At 32.0% G+C, this 21,246-nt stretch overlaps 1 protein-coding gene across 1 annotated transcript in view; it reads right to left on the bottom strand.

Annotated features, from left to right (window-relative positions):
• LOC149414765 (uncharacterized) overlaps window positions 1-11,950 on the bottom strand; it is a 205,903-nt gene extending 193,953 nt beyond the window's left edge. The window contains exon 1 of the mRNA XM_089643427.1: window positions 11,892-11,950. The gene's annotated coding sequence lies outside the window, so the exon portion shown is untranslated. The remainder of the gene's footprint in view (window positions 1-11,891) is intronic.
• Window positions 11,951-21,246: the final 9,296 nt, after the last annotated feature.

The following is a 21,246-nucleotide window of genomic DNA, read 5'->3' on the forward strand; positions in this document are numbered from 1 at the left end:
TTTTTGTTGTTTTTTCATTTCATTTATTCAAGTATGCTTTCACAGACCATGAAAACCAGCCTCAAATAAGGGGTAGAATTGTCAAAATATGCACATATTTATTTGGACTGAGTGAAACGACGCAGAACGTTTTTTCGGGGTGGATTCATTCATGTATATATTTCTGGAATATATTTATTCATGCATAAATATGCTGATGTATCCGAACGAAATTATAACCCATTTTTATCCAGCGGCTGCTCTTCACAATCACGTCAGCTTTCCGTCCGGGTAGGCACACGGCTAAGTACGTGAACATCAATCTTCTCGATTGCTAGCTATCTATCCAGGGTTACTGGTACTTCGTGTCAAATATTTAAGACTCCCCGAGGTCAATACATTAGATAGTTACTTCATAATATTATAATTATTATATATATTAATTATTATAATTATTAATAATTACTTTTCAATGTTATACTCACAAAATACCTCATAATTAATTTTTTTTTCGAAGGTAGAAAATATTTTGGGTGTGAAAATGTAAATATTAAATGAAAGAAACACACTTTATAATAAACATAAACAACTTTTTTTATTGAATTAATAACTGACCGCCAACAAGGGTTCGCTTATCTCAAGCTTCATCAGGGCTATTATATTATTATATTATTATATATTCAAGATTATCAATGGTATTACAGACTCACCTGCTTTGTTGCAACTTATCCAATTCAACATCCCTTCCCGTAGACTCCGAAATAATGAATTGCTGTTCGTCAATCAACATTCTACCAATTATGGATACCATTCTCCTTTGTCCAGAATGTCGAGACTTGTCAACTCACTGTCAAGTCAAAGCATTGAATTTTGTGGTATATGCCTAAATGACTTTCGACAGTCAATACGCAATGTCTAATTTCTAATGCCCTTTGAACCATCTTCATGCTTTGACTTATTATTATCTCCCATTCTTACTTTTATATTATTATTGTCATTGTTATTGTCTTCGCTCCTCATTTATATATGCTCTCCTTTCACTGTCATCTCTGTTTATAAAACTTATTCGTGTAATTAATATGTTGTTAATGGACTATTTGTCCGTAAATAAATAAAAATAAAATAAAATAAAATAAAATAAAAATTATTAAAGATAATTTAATAGTCCTGATGAAGCTTGAGATAAGCGAAACCCGGTTGGCTGTCAGTTATTAATTAAATTAAAAGTGGTGTATTACAAACAGTATTTTTCATTTAATATAATATGTTTTCTTAAAAAATCGCAAAATCAATTTTCAGCTTCATTTTGGTTCAAGGAAAATAAATGACTTTGTGTAACCACTATTGGATCAAAATAATCGACACGTTTCGAACTCAATGGTTTCTTCGTCAGGATAAATGTACTATAAATAGAAGAAAAAAATTAGCCACAATGATTAATTTATTATTATTATTAAAATTGATTAAATCTGTGTATCAAAAACTTTAAAAAAATTAACGCCTCATAATCAAGGAATGACTAAGATGTTTAAAAAAATATATTTAATTGACTATAAGAATAACTTATTTTTCTGTTTAAAAATTTCATCAATTAATGTACTTATATTAGAGTGTCAGAGCTGAATTTTTGTCACATTGTAGCATAGATCGTTTAGATTTAAGTCCCGCATCCATCCCTAGGAGCAATACGGTTAAGTATCAAAAGTCGAAAATGGTTCCGCTCAAAAGCGATATTTAAGTTATCAGACCGGCTCAAGTATCGGGGATCCATAGAAGCCCGAGTAAATCAGGCCTCCAAAAAGTTGGGCATCTTGTACAGGGCTAGGAGATTCTTCAACAGTGACCAGCTGCTGACCCTGTACAAGTCTCAAGTCCACCCAACTATTGAATTTGGGAGCCACCTTTGGGCTGGTGCCCCAAAATACTTAATAAACCTGCTTGAATCTGTGCAAAGGAGAGCGATCCGTCTGATTGACAATCCGTTGTTAACAGACCGATTGCCTTCTCTAATGCATAGACGCAATGTAGGCATGCTGTGTCTGTTCTACAGGTATTTCAATGGAGCTTGCTCCAAGGAGCTAGCAGCTTTGATTCCTGATGCACCGGTGCACGTGCGCGAAACTCGACGGACACGAACTGAACACCCGTTCACGGTTGACGTTGGCTTCATGAGAACGGGCCGTTTTAACGACTCGTTTTTGTGTAAGTCGGCTCGTATGTGGAACGAGCTACCGGCATCTGTTTTTCCTCCCTCCTATAATCCGAGCCTCTTCAAGGCCCGCATTAACAAATCCCTTCCTACAGCCCCTACCTTATTCCGCCTTACAACGCCGCCCAACCGGGTGGTGACATAGTTCTCTTGTCTGTACAATGCACAGGCAAGGACGCTCTTGTGAGGTGTCACATAAAAAATAAAAATAAAGTTTGACTATATCTAATTTATTATTTAAAATATAAAGTACAATATAATTAGTTATCAACTACCGGTTACCGTGTATTCTCACCGAGGTAACAGATTAGCTTTCTATCATGCACGACTACCTCCTATCTTGTCTCGGATGTTAGCGCTATTTTTGTGAATACCACACGAGAGTATACCTGCCCAAATCTAGTGGGACTATAACACTGTAGCAAGGCTGCACCAATATTTTCACAATAAAATGAATTAATTTAATATGAGACGAGATAATTCCTGTTTGAGACTGATCGGCTAATCAAATATCTTCTCTTTTGGTGAACAAGCTTTCAACTTGATACCAGTGTTTTCGAAAATGAAATGAAAGTCTAGACAATTGACTGCTGTAAATAAATATAATGATTTACTCCCGTAAAGAAATTTATTGCATGGGTTCAATTTCTACTTTCATTTCTCATTAAAAACTTTATTGACAGCCCTGCCATCGTCACCACTATTCGATTCCTTGTACCGACTAGTATCACAAGAAAAAGTGGAACATTTTTTTTTGCCATACCTACTTCTATATATAAATATAAATAGTCAGAATTAAATATATATTCCCTACCAATCCTGCTGGATTAAGAATGCAAAAAAATATATATATGAAATTGTTTGTTTGAAGTTCCTACCTATAATATAATATTTTTAATAGAAAATTATACACTACTAACCCTGCTTGGTTAAAAATGTAAAAAAATATACAAAATTTAAGTTTAAGAGGAACATACCAAAAATGTGTATATTCTTGGTATACCTTAGTATACATTGTAGGTAATAGGCATTAAAATCGCTTGACAAACGGAGTCTAGAAACGTTCGATATCAAGATAATTTTAGCTATAATACTTGGTTTTTAAAAGTTGTTCAAAAAAATATTTTTTAGTAGCTTACATTTATATTTTTTACTGAGTCATTTATTGTTTTATTTGTATTCTACTCAAGCGAAACGATAGGAAAACCTTCAATTTATCTAAAGCATATTTTTTGGTATTCATAATGTACACCAATTCGTTATGAAGATTAATCAAAATAGTGATTTAGCACTAAACTTCGCCTTAATCAGAGAGTCAGAAATACTGAAAATTTGAATAATATTCTTTTCAAAATATTATAAAACAGGTAGGTAATTTATCGCTTGTCTTAAGTCTTCAAACTAACAATTCCAATTTTGAAAATGAAAATTAAAATCAAAGGATATCCGAGTTCTAGATTTTATTGAACCTGAGTTACTTACAACCGAAATTAGTATTTTAGATTATCTAAGGTACCTACTGATTCTATTTATTACATTGGAGTCCCTGGATCATTACTTTCATAGTCAGTAGGTACTTTGGTGTTCACAAAATTATTATTGAAAAGCGGAAGTAAATGATTGAGGGCAGGGCGTTTCCTACCTTTCTTTTCCCCTCTCCTATCCCTTACATTTCCCCACTTCTTTTCACTTAACCATCGAGGGTGCCAAAAAACCACTGGCTGCAGGAAGTTGGATCAAAATGAATTTATTTATTTTTGATTTAGTAATATGTGAATTTCCTCGACATTAACATTATAAAATTTCTTATTTAAAATTACGTTATTATTTATTTGTATTATTAACCACTTTCGGCTTTTGTATAATATAACATGAGAAATCAGAATCAATAAGTAATAAACAGCCTTCATGAGCCTGTAAAACAGCAATTGAAGTTAAGAATATGTGTGAATAACAAAGCAAAATGAAATTCACAATATTGGAATAAAAAAAATTATATTTAAAAAAAATATATGCTCATGTATATTTAAAACATATATGTACATGTATATTTGAAACATATATATTTATCTGAATATCTAAAAAGATATATGTACACGTATATTTAAAAAAATATATGTACATGTATATTAAAAAAATATATATGCGACTAGCTTAAGATAAAGATGAGGAATACAGTAGATGCTTATGGGTAGGTATATTATAATTAATTTAATTTTCATGCTGATAATATGTCTAAATGTGAATTTTCATAAGTCATAAACCGTCTTATGAGCGTGTAAAACAGTAAATAAGAGAAAATAGAAAGCAAAGTCTGAATTCGACGATACAATTTTAAAATTTGCCAATTTAAACCAAATTAACATGTAAATTCACCTTCCCTCTCTCCACAATTTGAAATGATGGCCTAAAACATTCTTGAAGGGTGAAAGAAAGAAATATTTGAACAAAAATGATATCTTGTAATTAACACAATTTTGTAAGGTTAAAAAATATATTTGTAAAATATATATAACTAACTTAACATGAAGATAAGGTTCATAATAAGATGTTAACGGGTAGGTACCCAGTAAATAATACAAATTAGAATGAAACAGTTATAAACATGTAAAATACCAAAGATAAAATTAAGAACATCTTTAAATAACAAAGCAAAAATAGCGATTCCTTCACTTCCTCAGAGTACGTATACAAGCCGTAACTAAATGATTTCGTAAGTGCATGTATGTATTGGTATTATGTTGTAATTACTATCCGGCTTCATCCGAGTTTTTAAATGCTTTTTTTCGCTTAAAGAACCGTAGTAAGCGTATAAAGATAGTTAAAAGGGGAAATATGTAAATAATAATGTTAGAGTATTCACGCTAATATAAAATAAAACGATAATAATAAAGCGAAAATGGGGAAAATATTTAATAAAACACGACAAGTTTGAAATAGAGCAAAAATCTCTTTAAAATCGCTTTAGTTTCATTTATAGATACGCTTTGATTTTTTTCATGCCTATAACCATTGATGTAATGCCTATAACATATTAAATAACAGAACAAAATGTGTTTTAAATAATTTTCGGAGCATACTATGCGATTTTTATTCATCGAGTGAATTTCCTATAATTAACATTTCAGCATAAAAAATGTACAAATATTATCTTAAAAAATAAATATATTTTTTTGGAACTTAAAAACTTAAAGAGAAACTTGTTATAAATCGGTAGAAATTGAAAATGCGGAGCATTAACTGTTGATATAAATTTCTATAAATTGTGGAAATATCCATACATCGCCTAATACTCTCATTTTGTTCTCGTAACCATAACCCGACTTAAGTAATTGATTCACTTTATCGTGCCTTGACTTCCTCGGGCGTCTTATATTTCTTATAAAATAATTCATTTTCACGTCACATTTCTTTTACAAAGACAACGAATAAAATAATACTTTCTAGAAACACTTTTACCAAAAATGTTACGTATTTCTTGAATCGTATTTGATAACTTGTAACACATGGGGCCAACTTCAAAATTAATATAAGATCGTTCATACCGGAGTCAGAAGAGGAAACTACTGGGTAACTTTTCCACCTGTTAAAGTAATTTACACACATATAAGTTTCGCAGAGCGACAAATTTCGCACCAAGCTGTACCTTAGGCTGTAATTTTGTACTAAGGTCGCATATTAATAAAATACAAGTTCTTACCGCAAACTTTCATGGGTTGTGTGTGTGTGTGTGTGTTTTTTTTAAATATTTATACAACAGGGTTGATGCAAAGAGTTTGAAAAATATACGATAAATCAATTTGATTGAATAACAGTATTTTTTATAAATAAACAGAATGACTACGAATCCAGAAAGTGCATTTTCAAACAAATTTAATTAATCTGTTTTACTTCACAAAAAATTAATTTAAAGTCATTATATTTGGGGCACGATCCACAGTGATAGATACTTGCAATATCTCCCTGGTGAAACAGCTCCATTCAGAATCAAAGCGTTGCTTTAGATGGCTTTAGCCGGGTTTAGTGACCAGATCTTAATAGCCAAATACTTCTCAACCTTCCCTTTCCTAGTTGCTTCTCTTTCGTACACCAATTAGCTTCACAACATACCCCAAATGGAGACGCCAGGCCACTGGCTTCGGATAGTTGGGAGCAGTAGGGTATTTTTGTTACATTAACTATACACAGGAGCCCACGATGATAATAATTCTCCCCAGGGTATGTCATCTTAAGGGATACTGTATGGAGGTTCTTTTTGAGGTAAGGAAGGAAAAAGGCATGAGGGGGTAGGAATCTGGTGATCACTGAGTCCAGGAGTAACGGACGTATGCATCCATCCCTTCAACTGTGCTGTGTCCAAACGTCAAAAGGCCTCCCTCAACCAGTCTCACTCGATCTGACATCAGTAGGTGGGCAAACGTATCCGCCACCAAGACCCAGAGTGCCCGGGCACCCCTGCTAATGCACCAAACGTAACGAACCATTTGAAGACCAACACAGTTGTTTGTTTTCCAATAAATGGTTAAAAGCAGAATTCGAATAAAAAATATATGTATCAAGTATATATAACCATCCGTTCAAAAATTATTATAAATGATATTACATGTAATACGGACTGTGCTAAACTAAATTATAAATCTAATAATTTCTTGGAATCTTAATAGATAACAATTTAAAATGGAAAGACCATCTCAACCTCACTGTGGAAATAATAAGAAAACTTATCTATGTCTTCTATAACATATGTAATATATTAAACAAGAAAACTATCAAAATTGTCTATTATGAATTAATACAGTCCCTATTGCAGTATGGCATTATTAGTTGGGAAGGGGCTTTTAAAGCTACCTTACAGCCCATAGTTGCAATACAAAGAATAATTTTTAAAATTTTTAGATTTCCCATCTTTATAAATATTTCGAAAATTTAATTAAAAACTATTTCAGAATTGTATATAAGAAACGCCTTATTTCAAATTTATAAAGAATATTTTGTCAATAAAATTCACCCCTTAAATAGCATAAGAAATCGATTTAAAACAATCCCGATTCTAAGAACGACCACGGCTCAGCACCACTACTTGGTTTTAGGTGCGAAACGGTACAATATATTATTGTCCAAAAACACAATTAAGGTAACAGAAATATTGAAATTTGAACATTTCAAAAAGAAAATTAATTCCCTGAAATTAGATAATGATAAATTCTACCTCTATCTATCATTAAAAAGAAAATTTTTGCTATTGTAATAATACTTTGTTATAATATTATAATGAATTGAAATAAAACAATAACTTTGTTTGTAACCACGATTTATTTATTTAAATTTTTTTAATCCTGATGGAACTGATCAGTTTAATTTTCTACCCTGAAGATGCTTGAGATAAATAAAACCGGTCAGAATTAAAAAAAATAATAAATCGTGGTTACTAACAAAGTTATTGTTTTATTTCAATTAATATGTCAAACCACAAAGTGACTTCTTTCTACCAAAATATTATAATTATTATTGTTATAATACTAGTTATAATGCTTGTTATAATTTTATTTATTTATTTAAAGATAGATACAAAAGAGAATACAAAATTACATATTAGGAAGCTTTGCCTGTCCTACTAGGAAAGTTTCCCGTTTCGGGACAGACAATATTATATTTGTAGTTAATTTAAAGATTGAATTAGGTTAATTTTTATGTTGAATTACGTTTGTAGTTTTTTAATAAGGCTTTGAATACTGTTCAAACATCAAATTTTAAACATTATTTTCTTTATATATATACCTACTCCTCCCAAAAACACGAACTTCTGAGTAGTAGAATAATTACGAAATTTAAAAAAAAATTATTTTGTATACTGTAATAATTAGAAATCTTGTAATATTTTGTAGTACATAAATAAATAAAAATAATTAACCACTATATAAAACAGTCTATAGTCTTCTTTGAATAGTTATCAAACATACTCATTTCGACTGTATGTGCGTGATGCAAAATATTCCTGCGTAAAAAAATTCAAAATAGGAACTGATCAATTCAACCAAACGATAAAGTAGGTACCAATATTTTTTTTTTTTAAATAATTCCATTTTTGAACAGTGAATCCGAATCAATGATGAATTTTAAAGTTTAATTGAACGTTTAGAAGTAATAAATTGACGATAATCGTTTTTGATAGGCGGTATAATAAAGATTCCAAAAATACTTATAGCTTCACAAATGCCACAATTATAGCATCCGTGACGAGTCTGCGCTTGTAAAATTAATAAATTCTTAAATTTCATGCTTTATTCCAATCCAAACATTCTAAGCTCTTTACTGACTTCAAACTTCGAACTGACATTTCACCGCAGGCTATTTAAAAGTTTGAACACAAACAAATTCTTATTATTTGTTTGTTTATCGACAATAATAATTCAGTACAATTATTCTCTGCACTGATTTCATTAAACAAAAAGCCTTACTAGACCCTGCAAACTTCTCAAATATGTACGCCCCGAAGCCTAATGAAAGTAAATTGGTAACAAAACTAAAGGGTTTTGTACCCTACATGGTAATGGAAACTCGTGGAATAAATATTAATTTATAAACAGGGTTCTAAGTGACGTACCAGACTTACTTTAACCAGTGATTTCTGACATCAATCGAAGTAAAAAAAAACTCCTTCTCAGGAACGAGTCGTAAAAACGACCAGTTCTCAGATGAGTAATGTCAATTGTGTACAAACGTTGGGCGCGTATTTGGCGTGTTTCTCATTTATGCCCGGTGCTGAAGGGATCAATGACGCTAGTTTCTCTAGGTATCTTCTATTATAATACCGGTAAAAAACGGACACCATTCCTACAAGACGCTTGTAGTATAAAGATTGCAATTTATTTGTTTAGATAGTGAAATCTATCGAGCGGACCGCCCGTTTCTGCACAGAGTAACAATGGTTTTTTCCGATATTTTGAGGCTCAAAACCAGAGGTGGCTGCCAAATACAACAGTGGAGCAGTCACTGGTAACTTAGTCGAGTTACCGCCCAATCTTCCACCCCGAACCTAACTGTTACCTACCTACTATTTATTAAGAATAAATTATTATTATTATTTTAAATGTTGTTAGTTGAAAAAAGTCACCGAAGACAGAAAATGTGGTCTGCAAGTTTTACTCTAAATAACCCAAGGATACCCTGTTTAAAGTAAGTAAGACACGTCTCTAACACTCTGTACAGAGCCTTGAAGTTATTTTGCAAAAAACGTTCTGAACAAACTATCCAGATTTTATTCAAATTAGTAATGTTGTATTTTCACAAACTATGAATACCGTTAAAAAAGTGTGGAATATTTAAAGTTTATTTATCTGATTTTATTTATCGCACTAAAAATAAGCAATTTTAGTATTTTAATTCATAAAAAAAACGATCTAAAACCGCACATTCCGAAACGGTTTCAACTGGCTTCAACGTCATTTTGACATAGTTTGGTAAGACGGCTGTCACCAACGACGCCCGGGTGACGTCAATGTCGCCGAGTCAGGAATAAAAACGAACATGTCGTTTTGGCGCCAAATCGAGAATGGCACATTTTAAAATGTTACAGAAAATTTATTCGTCAACATTAAAATATTTAAAAAAAAGTTTCTAGGAGAATAAAAGAAAGCAATGAAAATATTGAATATTCGCATGTGTAAATAAGAGTTGGTAAATACCTACCTGACTATTCAAATCTGGCTTTTCATCGGGTTGATTAGAATGTTTAATCTGGTGTTTAGAGCTTTTTTAAAAACAATCTAATTACGGGGATGCGAAAAATCAACATGCAAATCGGTAGCGGTACAACCGCCATTTTCTCAGTGTAGATACTAATCTAAGCTTTATGACCTTCGATATATTCGGGTTTAAAGTCAGACAAAATTATTTACAAAAAAACATGAAAATAATTCCAGGTCTTAAAGTCGTTCTCTATGAACAAACCACTAAACAAAGTTACCAAAAAAACATGCCAGTAATGTTTTTTTGTAGAAATCGTTGTTTAAATTTTTTTTTACATATTATGATAATTTGTAGATCTGTATTTGTACCTGGAGGACCTGCTGATGGACGTGCGCTGCTCATCATATGCAGAAGTCAAAAGAGCCACACAAGACAGGAGATTACATGAAATTGCTGCAAACCAATCCCAGGATTGAAACCAGAGAGAGAGATACTGTGATACCCAGATTTAGATAAAAAAGTTCATTTTAATTTTCAATCCAATTGTTTGTATTTCATTCCCAGTTTATTTTTAAAGTATTTGTAGTGTTTGTTCAGTTATTTAAAAAAAAAATAACTCGTGAAAAACATCTTTCCAACGGTTAAAAGTCGAAATTTCATAGGTTCACGTCCCAATATTATACTGCCAGGCTTACACACGGACGGATTTATATATGACCAAATTACACTAGGACAAAATTACACGTGAATAAATTAAACATGTACAAATTACACATGAACAAAATTACACATGGAGAGAATTACGTCCTGGTGTAAGACCACCATTCAGAATTGAAACGTTACTTGTTACTTTACGTTACTTTAGCCGTGTTCGGTGACCAGATCTGAATAGCCAGGTACTTCCCCAGCCTTTTCTCCCCCTTTTAGTTCCTCTTTCCACTACTTTAAGCTAAATTTTTAGTAAATAAGTGTGTGCTGACTCGATACATAATTCTAAAAAAAAAAAAACAAAAAGTAACAACATTATTTTACGTAATGTATTTTCGTACTTACATGTATATCAGAAAATAATTACACATATGTGTTCAAATAAAAACAAAAAATTATAAAAACTGTTTAAAAAAATCAACTAAGTGCGAAACGTTTGAAACAAACTTAAATAAAAGTATCAGATTTATTAATTTCACAAAAACATCTAAATTGTTAATTTGCTATACCCTTAAATTAAATATATCTGCATGAGAATAGCATTCTTGTATTGCCTATAATACCTCCTACTAACACTTTTCTTATTGGATTTATATTTGAAATCGAAGATGAATTCTGATAAATAATCTTGTACTGTGGTAACGCCCGACATAACCTAAACACTTCCTTTCTTAACACGCTCATTAAACAAAATAAATACAATTTTATAAAATAAATACCGGAGTGAACAATTTTATCCAATTTTCTAATTATGTTTTATGCGTTCAAAACGTATCTAGATTTCTCTAATAAACAATAAAAAGTGTTAATCTCAAGTGACCTACCAGGTAAGTATGGTAATGTATATTATCTGCCTGTATAAAATGTAAATAAATAATGCAAATAACATATATAAATTCTAGCATTACGTTCATCAATCAAATGCATTGTACATACGGCTTTATATTGGTGATGTCAAACCGGTGGATGCAATCTGTTAACCATAAATTGATAATAGTTTGACTAGTCTATAGTTAGTAATATGATAGATAACTGTAGAAATGTATTATATATTTGTACAGCGCCCTTGAGATGATTTTGCACAAAATCGGCGCTATAAAAATCATCCAAATATTATTATTTATAACCACAAACCAAGCGGGAAATGTCACTAGTATCATAGTGAAAAACTGTCTGCTAATGAAAATGTACGATACAGTTTGGAAAATACATGAGAGCGACATTTTATTTAAGATTGAAAATGTTCAATTGCTAAAACATACAAAAAATTTTTCAAAAAATTACTTTACATAAAAGGGGAACTTACCAAAATTGTTGAGAAAAATACAATCACTTTGTACGTTTTAAATGTTTTTGAAAACGCGGATGGTCAATAATATTATAATAAAACTTATGTTTTAATAATTGAATAATATAATAAATTAATTATAATTATATAATAAAACTTTTGTTTTAATAATTTTCCACAAAAAAAAGAGCCAAAACATAATATTTTTGTATTACTGGCACTTATTCTAATTAGGTCTACGAATCGCAGAAGCGTAGAGGATGTCACTTTATCTCGTAGCGGCGTAGAACCGAACGCTACGCTGGCTGTAGGCAAACTGAATACTGAACGGGCTGCTCTGTACGTAAATAAGTGTACTGTGTACTATGTCGTGTGACCCTGTTCTGCTTCGCTCATCGGGAAACAGTTCGGGGTTGTTAAATGTTTAATCGACAATAACTATTTGATAGATTAAGATGTAATCTGTTAAATGGGTTATGTAATTGAAGACTCGGGAAGAAGATATTTATGCAAAATCAATTTCGTTCAGGAGGAGCAAAAAAAGTTCTCCAGAGTCATTTTAGTCAAAATTAAAAAAATATTTTTAAAACAAATGTAAAGTATACCTCATTTCCAAAGTGCAACAACTCAAAATTCATGGTTTTGGGATTGTTGTGAAGATTTAAAGTTTATTTTTCTTATTATAATGTTTGTACTAAAAATTCGTTATTTTCATTCAAAATTATTGTAGATTTCAAAAACGATTTATAGTTCCAACCTGCTACTATGTCATTATGACATAGAGACCGCTAATGTCTTGTAGACGGCTGTCACCAACGTCGCCCGTCGTGACGTCAACTCCGCCGAATTCACGAATATAAACTAACTTGGCGTTTTGGCGGCAAATCGAAAATTGCGCATTTTAAATAGTTGTAGAAAAGTTGTAGTTAAATTTATTTGTCAACATAAAAATAAAATTAAAAAAACTTTAACTATCGTTTTTTTCTTAACTTTTTCAAGAACAAAAAAAAAAACAGTGAAAATACCCCATTGTTCGGATTTATAATAATGTGTAAACTCTTACCAAACATATACTGCAGAATTTATAAAATAATGAGAATTAGATTGGAACGTTTCACAGAAATTCAAATGGACAACAGTGCCATTTTTTCATTGACATTCAAACGTTCTTATACAGATTTTGAACATTTTTTTATAAGCTGGAAAACATAACTGTCATGTTGTTACACTTGTCAGCTAATCACTATTTGATATTAACGAGATCCTTTTGGATGTAACAAGCCAGAAATTTGACGATTTGATTAGCAATTTGATGACAATGTTACATTTGAATTTTTATGAATCAACCCAAACTTGATGTTTTATTACGATTTCTAAAACTTCTATGAGGAAAAATTATGAAAAATATTTACACAACATTGTTAGGTACCCTGCTATAAATAAGCACAATTATAAACCACGCGTAATCAATATATATCTACAGTTGTCCCCATGTCTGTCTCGTACAATACTATAAACTTATAATAAATCTTCTTCTGAATAACGGTAAATTTTACTACCCAGGCGACTAATATAAACTCTACACTATAAATTCCTATACTCACAATAAACTTTATATACTGCCCTACATCATAAAAGCCTTCTAAAAAATCACTTCAAAACTGTTAAACGGTGTACAAAGACTGTAAAATTTACATTAGAGTTAGTACTAATAAAAAATATCTTTACAAGGGCTTCGAAAGAACTGGCAACGTTGCGTTCCAGCAAACTGACACTTGCAATTCCCGTCTTTTAAAAGTGAGGTTATTTAAGACAAATTTATTATTATTTTTCCCAATGTACATCGAAATAACAGTCACCCTGAAATAGCATTCAGAAATAAAGCCAGCTTACCAACGCACACACCGCTGAACATCCTTTTATCTCCGTGTACGTCGCGTCAGACCGTGTTTGTGTGTGCAAGTGGTGCATTTCAAATAACTCCCGCGGCCAGCTCATTTTTTAAAATGCTTAATTGAATTTCCGACTACTTGGTTTACTTCCATCTCACTCCCCGTGGATTCAACTTTGAAAACAATTCCACTGCTGAAATAATTAATTAATTGGCTCGTGAACGCCAGATGCACTGAACAGATATAGTCCATAGAAGTGATCGATCAGGATTCCTTCACAAATCGCTCTTTTGATGCAATAATGACACATTTCAAAATTTGCAATTTTTCAGGACTGTTTCACAAATCGCTCGTTTGATGCAATCATGACACAATTCAAAATTAGCAATTTTTTAGTAAAAGAGTTTGAACAGTTTTCATTTTTATAATATTATTTCACGTAAGCAATATTGACACAGCTTTTACTTTTTTGGGTATGTTGTTCTATGAGTAAAAAAATACTTTTTAAATACTGAAGACAATATTAGTGATTTTTTCAAACGAAAATCTGAAACAGAAAAATCAGAAAAGGAAACGGTCACATCTGGGAAATGGTTAGTTTTTACCAAATAAGTCAGATGTGGATATTTTTATGTTTGATTTATGTCGTTATTGCAGCAAATGAGCGAAATGTTCTCCATTGGGTGCTGTCCCTCGCCGTTAGCTTCAAGTCCAGTATTCTTTTCAACAAAAACTATCCACCTCTTTCTTGGTCTAACTTTTTAAACATCTAAAAAAAATAATATTTGAATCCAGCAAGACTGAGTGGATGGTGCAATCCCAGTATGTCAAGTTATATGAGATAATATGTACAAATACTATTAAATTTAAAAAACATAAATAAAAAAAATCAGAAAAAAATAAAATTAAAGAATTGTTCTTCAGGGTGGTTGCCGCATCGTCTCATATTTAAAAAAAGTGTCGTGAAGTATGTCTTAAAAATAGTTTCAAAGCATATTAACCAAACATTTTATCCCAAATTAACATCAATATACCATCAAGAAAATCAACAAGGAGGATGAAAAACATATTCTATATTAAAGACTACCACACAAATACAGGATATTTTTCCCCTGTACCGCGAACAATAAGAAATTATAACATTATACATAATCATATTAAGCTGATATTGTGATGAAGCCCTTTATTTAAAGAGAAGCAACATTGTACCTACCTAATCAGTGTCTCACCAGTACAGGTGTGACAATAACAAATCGTTTGTGAACATATTTGCATTTACCTTTTACCTATTCTTATTTGTTATTTACTTCTGCATATTTAGCTTATTCATGTTATTGTTACTATTTTTGTTATTATCATTTCGTTATTATTATGTATTTAAACATCTATGTATGTAAATTTTTGGGCACCATGCCTGTTTTATTTACTTAAATAAAAATAAATAAAAAAATAATTAAAATAAATATATAAATGGATTTTATTTGTCGATCCACATCTTCTACATCTTTCGCATAATCTTATGTAAGGATTTGTCCCAGGTATTCAATCAGTGAGGCTACAAGTTTCATTTCCTTTTTAGCGACGCTTCTACAGGGTTTTCCAATGAGAGGTGTTATTTTGATATTCAAAGAAAAATGCCATTTTTTAATATAAATGATCGAAAGTTTATTTTATTATAAAGAAGGAGGTATGCCGTTAATAGTGAAAAAAAAGTGGGTGTGTCAAGCCTACGCAAGACAGAAGTGAAACTTCTAGTTTCAGCTGATGCTTGGCGTGGCGCAGTTCGCTGGTGTCTGAGAGAGAGGAAAGAAGAGAAGAGAGAGAACGTTCGTGAGCGGCTCCCCCACCTCAACAAGGTTTCACTTCAAAAATGCCACAGCCGAGAATCGAACCTCGCTTAACTGATTGAAAGCCAACCACGCTGAGCACCAACTGTAAGCAAAGCCGCATAAATTGATTATATTATGTAGGTTCTGAAAATATGAGAGCTTGTTATGTTTTATAATGTTACCTACATCACACCCAAAATATAATATATTTTTAAAAATAATGTACAATGTACAGAAATAGAATCCCACACAAGATCGCGTAGTGCGCTCTAGCGAACGGATATTTTATCAGAGGGAGATAGTTTTAATTTTTTTTTCTGTAAATTATTACATATTATCAAAATAAATAAATTAATTAAATAAATGTAATACAATTATCATAATATACGGATTAGATAATAATTTTAATCCAACACAATAACGCAAAGCGCGCTCTAGCGGAGTAATGTTTTATCACAGTGAGATAAGTGTTTTTATTATTTTGCAATATTATTTTCTTTTAAAAAATGTTCTGACCTACTAAAAAATAAGATATTGAATGAAAAAGGCGTTAAAAACAAAAAAATAATGTGCGATGGCCGAGAATCGAACTCGGATCAACTGCTTGGAAGGCAACTATGCTGACCATTACACCACCAACGCCAGTTGTCGGGATGAGCTAAGAAGCATTTATATGTTACTTCAAAACTTTGACTAGATCAAATGAACTTTAATCGGTGGTGGGGGTACCCGCATTTTCGTTTCGGTCATGAGTCGGTTTTACTCCGGTCCTCGAAATTGCATGACGCGCGTAAAGAAGTTTCACTTCAATAACATCAGTCAAATGACCACCACGACCACGCCTACAGTACCATATCCTTTTTATGAAATTTTCCATAACCAAATCGCCAAGTGGCTGCCTTATGTCCTCGAAAGCCTCACGAATTCCATCTTTGAGGTCTTGAATCTACGGACTGTTGGCGTAGACCTTTTCTTTCACGTGGCCCTAAAGGAAGAAGTCCCAAGGTGTTATTCACAAGATCTCGGTGGCCAATTGTGATCACCTCTTCGAGAGATAACACGGTCCGGAAACTTTTCCCGTAAAAGATCAATGGTTTCGTTGCTTGTGTAGCACATAGCGCCGTCATGTTGAAAGTAAACGTTGTCCAGATCGATATCATCCGATTCCGGCCATAAAAAATCATTAATTCCTTAATTAATATTAAAAATAACACCTCATATTGGAAAACACTAAAGTACTCACTTGCTTATAATTTTGGGCGTACTATCATCAAGCAATATTCTGAAATATCCATACCATGGCAATATTTGAAACCTATATAGTCTTATAGTGGTTAGACGCTGCATAAGATTTTAAAATTCATGGTTCATCTTAATTTATATTAAAATATCTATTTTCTAGTGTACGTATAAATGTTTTCGTAGAATTATACGCTCAAAGACTGTGAAACTGTGAACTACCGAAATGCTCGGCGTCGTAATAACATTCCTCAAAATATTAATATAAAACTGCTTACTGTAGCTTTAAGTCGATGAATCAACCTAGATTTCGCTTTTTATTCCTTCATACCTTTATACCTTCATTTTATTATTATTTTTATTTCTCGCTAGGATGAGAGTAACTTACAATACATAGGTGGGAGTTATTAGGAACAATTTTAGATTGGTATTTTGATATAAAAATTGTAAGTTTCACATCCAAAACAGTACAAAAATACAATAAGGGAGGTTAAGTAGAACAATAAGAATAAACAAAAAAACAGACAACAAAAACAGACTCATGCATTAAATACATGAGAAACGATATTTTGTTCGGGTAGAGTTTTGCAAGCACACATAAAGACAGATGCCAATAAAATATGCGTTGTTGGTATCTCTTAGTCGAAGAATTATGCAGTTAAAAAATGACCGAAAGGGATGAGTACGAATTAACTCAGTGGTAAAGCAAAACTAAGGAACTCGGCAATGCTGCGTTCCTGGGTTCAATACGTTGATGCGACACTTTATATCGTTGAAATTTTTAGTTAATTTAGTATGTAACCTTTGTTTAATGATTTTCACACAAGATGATCTGACTTTACATAAGATAAACATATTCATTAAAAAAATACATCCACTAATTTCTATCGGAACTTTGATCATTTTTCTTGCATCTCATTTATACTGTAATATTTATACCAATTTTCTTTGTTCCTCTGCAGTTCAATACCCCAAAGCCTTCAGGGTTAGTATTAGATCTACGTCATGGACTGATAAAACCACTTATTTTATTTACTATATCTACACTTATCAGAGTTTCAGCATTTACTTCTCTATCGATTTTCTTATCGCCCTTCATGTCGTCTTGAGATTGCTTACTTCCCAAGAAGACAGTCTCATCCACTTTCTTAAAGGATAAACGTTGACAACTACTTTATATGACACAACGTTTAAAAAATATACAAGTGCACATTTGGAAAAATGCGGAATTCCCGGACGCGCCAAATAAATATTTTGAAGTTGGAAATTTTTCTCTCGAATCTACATAATCATACTATTTTTAGCACCTTCTTACATAAATTTATGTCACCGTTCTTACAATAGTTGGTTGTTAAATAGTCAGCACAGTTACCTTCCAAGCAGTTGATCTGTGTTCGATTCTCGACCACAACAATTTTTGTTCATTTAGATTTTATTACCATTACAGTTTTACCTTGAATTTTCACGGTTCTGCGCTAAAACGGTTTATGTTTTATTATTTTTATTTCTTGCTAGAGCAATCCCGATTAGTTACAAAACTAATTTTAGGACGGGAAGAACTTACAAACATAGGTGGGAGTTGATAGGTACAATTTTACACCGTAGTTTGATATCAAACAGTACAAAAAATTGAAAAACGGAGGTTAAGTAGAAAAACAAAAAAATAAACAAACAGGGATATACACATACAAAAAGGTATTTATCCAATTCGTTCTTCTGTTCGGTTTATCCTGTTCGGCTTATTCTGTTCGGTTATCAAAACCTAAAATGACGCCCTACGGTCTTTTATCATAACATGTCTGACTTATTACATTCCTACGCGCCGGTTCAGCGTTGCCATAGTTAAGCCGTACGTCAGCTCGATAGGCCGGTATGTAGGTACCATAATCAAGTTACTCACAATCCAAACCAATAACTATTTACGAATTTACACACCGCGTTTGTAAAAACGAACTTTGTACAAATTAATAATATGACAGTCACTCAAAAGCCGATAAGAGGAAAATAAAAGTATAGCGGTAAGCTTAATACGAAAGATTATAGTTAGACAATACATAATAAGACAAAGTGTGAGATTGTAGAAAAAAATACGATAAAAAAATAATATTTGGATGATTTGCGTAGCGCCGTTTTGGTGAAAAATCATCTCAAAAGCACTGTACAAATATTTAATATATTTAAACAATGATTTTTTTTTTTTTTTTTTTTTTTATTAGTAAAAAAAAGATACACGAATTACATAATATTACAATTACATAATATAATAACACAATATAGTAGGTTATTAATTACATAATATAAGTATTCGATGAACCCCCATAAATAAGCAGGGCTTGTGTGTATGGGGGTGTTGTTATATTTGTTTATATTTGGTACGATTCAGTTCTGAATAACTGTTCGGAATACTTTTTAAGGTGGCTTTTGAATTCGTTTATATTTGCATTCATGTTTCTATTTTTTTCTGGTAATGAGTTAAAAAATTTAACTCCGAGATATTCATGGTTGAACTGTCCTATTGTTTTTTTACATTTAGGAGTAGGAAGTATTGACGTTTGTCTAAGATTTCTGTTATTTTTAAAGGGTGCAATTTTATTTTGAATATTTTTTTATAAATTTGTAATGTTTCATGGTAGAAGTATAATGCACTTAATTTTCTGACCTTAAATTGTTTGAATAAAAGTTCGGACGAATATGAATAGGGTTTTTTTAATATGGTTTTTATTATTAGTTTTTGTGATATGTAAATTGTTTGAGTTTGATTTTTATATGTACCGCCCCAGCCTATAATGCCGTATTGTATAATTGATTGACAGAAAGCGAAGTATGTGGTTCTAAGTAATTTTTCGTTTAAAATATCTCTTAAACATCTAAATATATATGTTAGTTTCCTTATTCTGTTGTTCAGAATATTTATATGTGGGGACCATTTTAAACGCTGGTCTATTGTTATGCCAAGGTACTTAATATCGGTCTTGCTTTCTATGTTTGTGCATAACATATTGCATTTGTGGTTTTCTGTATTTTTCACAGAGTGGATAATTATGTTTATTTCTTTAGGTGTTTCTTGTTTTTTAATGAAAAATGGTAAATAATAAGTTTTTTTAGAGTTTAAAGTCAACAGGTTTTCATCATTTGTCATTTTTTTCATTTGTCCTACTACTAACTCTAGTTCGTCGATCAATAATATAAAACTATATGTGTAATGCATTTGATAAATGAACGTGATGTTGCGTTAGAATGTAAATAATAATTATTTATTTATATTTTGCACAGGCAGATAATAAACAGGACTATACTTACCTGGGAGGTCACTTGATATTAACAATATTAATTGTTTATTAGAGAAATTTATATACATTCGCACGCAGAGGACGTAATAGCAACATATGTAATTGGAAATGCCATTATCAATTCCGGTATTTATTCTAATAATATAATATTTATGTTATAAAATGAGCGTGTTTGGGAGAGTAAAATCAAATGTTATGTTGGGTGGTAAAACAGTACAAGGATTTGATTAGAATTTATCTTCCTAAATGTGATTCGTCCTTCGGTATGACACAGATTTAGGAGCAAGGCTTCGAAAAGTGTAAATCCATTATAAAGTATGATTAGGATGTATTATAGGCAATACAAGAATGCTACTCTCAGGCAGGTGTATTTAATTTAAGGGCATAAGAGCGTTAAAATGTGAGTTTTTATTTTGGACCTAGTTTCTGTTGGGCTTGTTATGCATCTTTGTTCCGGGGGAAGTTTATTCTAAGCCTTTGGCCCAGATATTCCGAAAGCACGATCTCCACACTTAGTATTTGGCTTGCGCTTAGGTTCTATATTGACGATTGTCTGTGGCCCAGAGTTTATGTGTGGGTAATAATAACCCATACAGCGGACGGCGGCTCGTCTCCTGACTCCCACCTCCCACCTGAAGTCCACGTTTTCCTAACTCAAGTGCAGTCCCGCTGCGTGTTCCCGCTTCCCCTCTTGCTTCATCTCTCCCCCTCTTAGTTCTCCTTCGTCTTTAGTTAATCATTCCTTTTATGGGCATGATTTTTGCATTAGCATTTGTGCTGTTTATGGTCGATCACCATAAAAGATGATCCTTCTGATTGCACGTGAAGAAAGCATGTTTAACACTGTATTGCTGGGTGGTCGATCTGATGGTGTATCCTCTATGATTTGTAGTCGTAGGGATGCTTGTTAAATGGAGGATATGGGCAACTCATAACATAGTACATAATTACACAAATGTGTGAGATTCTAGACAAAATATACCCCTTACAGAATTCTCTCTAGTGTTGTCTTAGGCACTTATTGTCACACGAAAGTCGGTCTATTATTTCAACTTCTCAGAAGTGTGGCACTTTCGTTCATGGTGTTAGAGTGATGTCTTGTATACTTTAGCATGGAATCCAT

Source organism: Hesperophylax consimilis, chromosome 19 (assembly GCF_061612785.1).
Source record: "Hesperophylax consimilis isolate HC1 chromosome 19, BYU_Hcon_1.0, whole genome shotgun sequence".
NCBI lineage: Eukaryota > Metazoa > Arthropoda > Insecta > Trichoptera > Limnephilidae > Hesperophylax > Hesperophylax consimilis.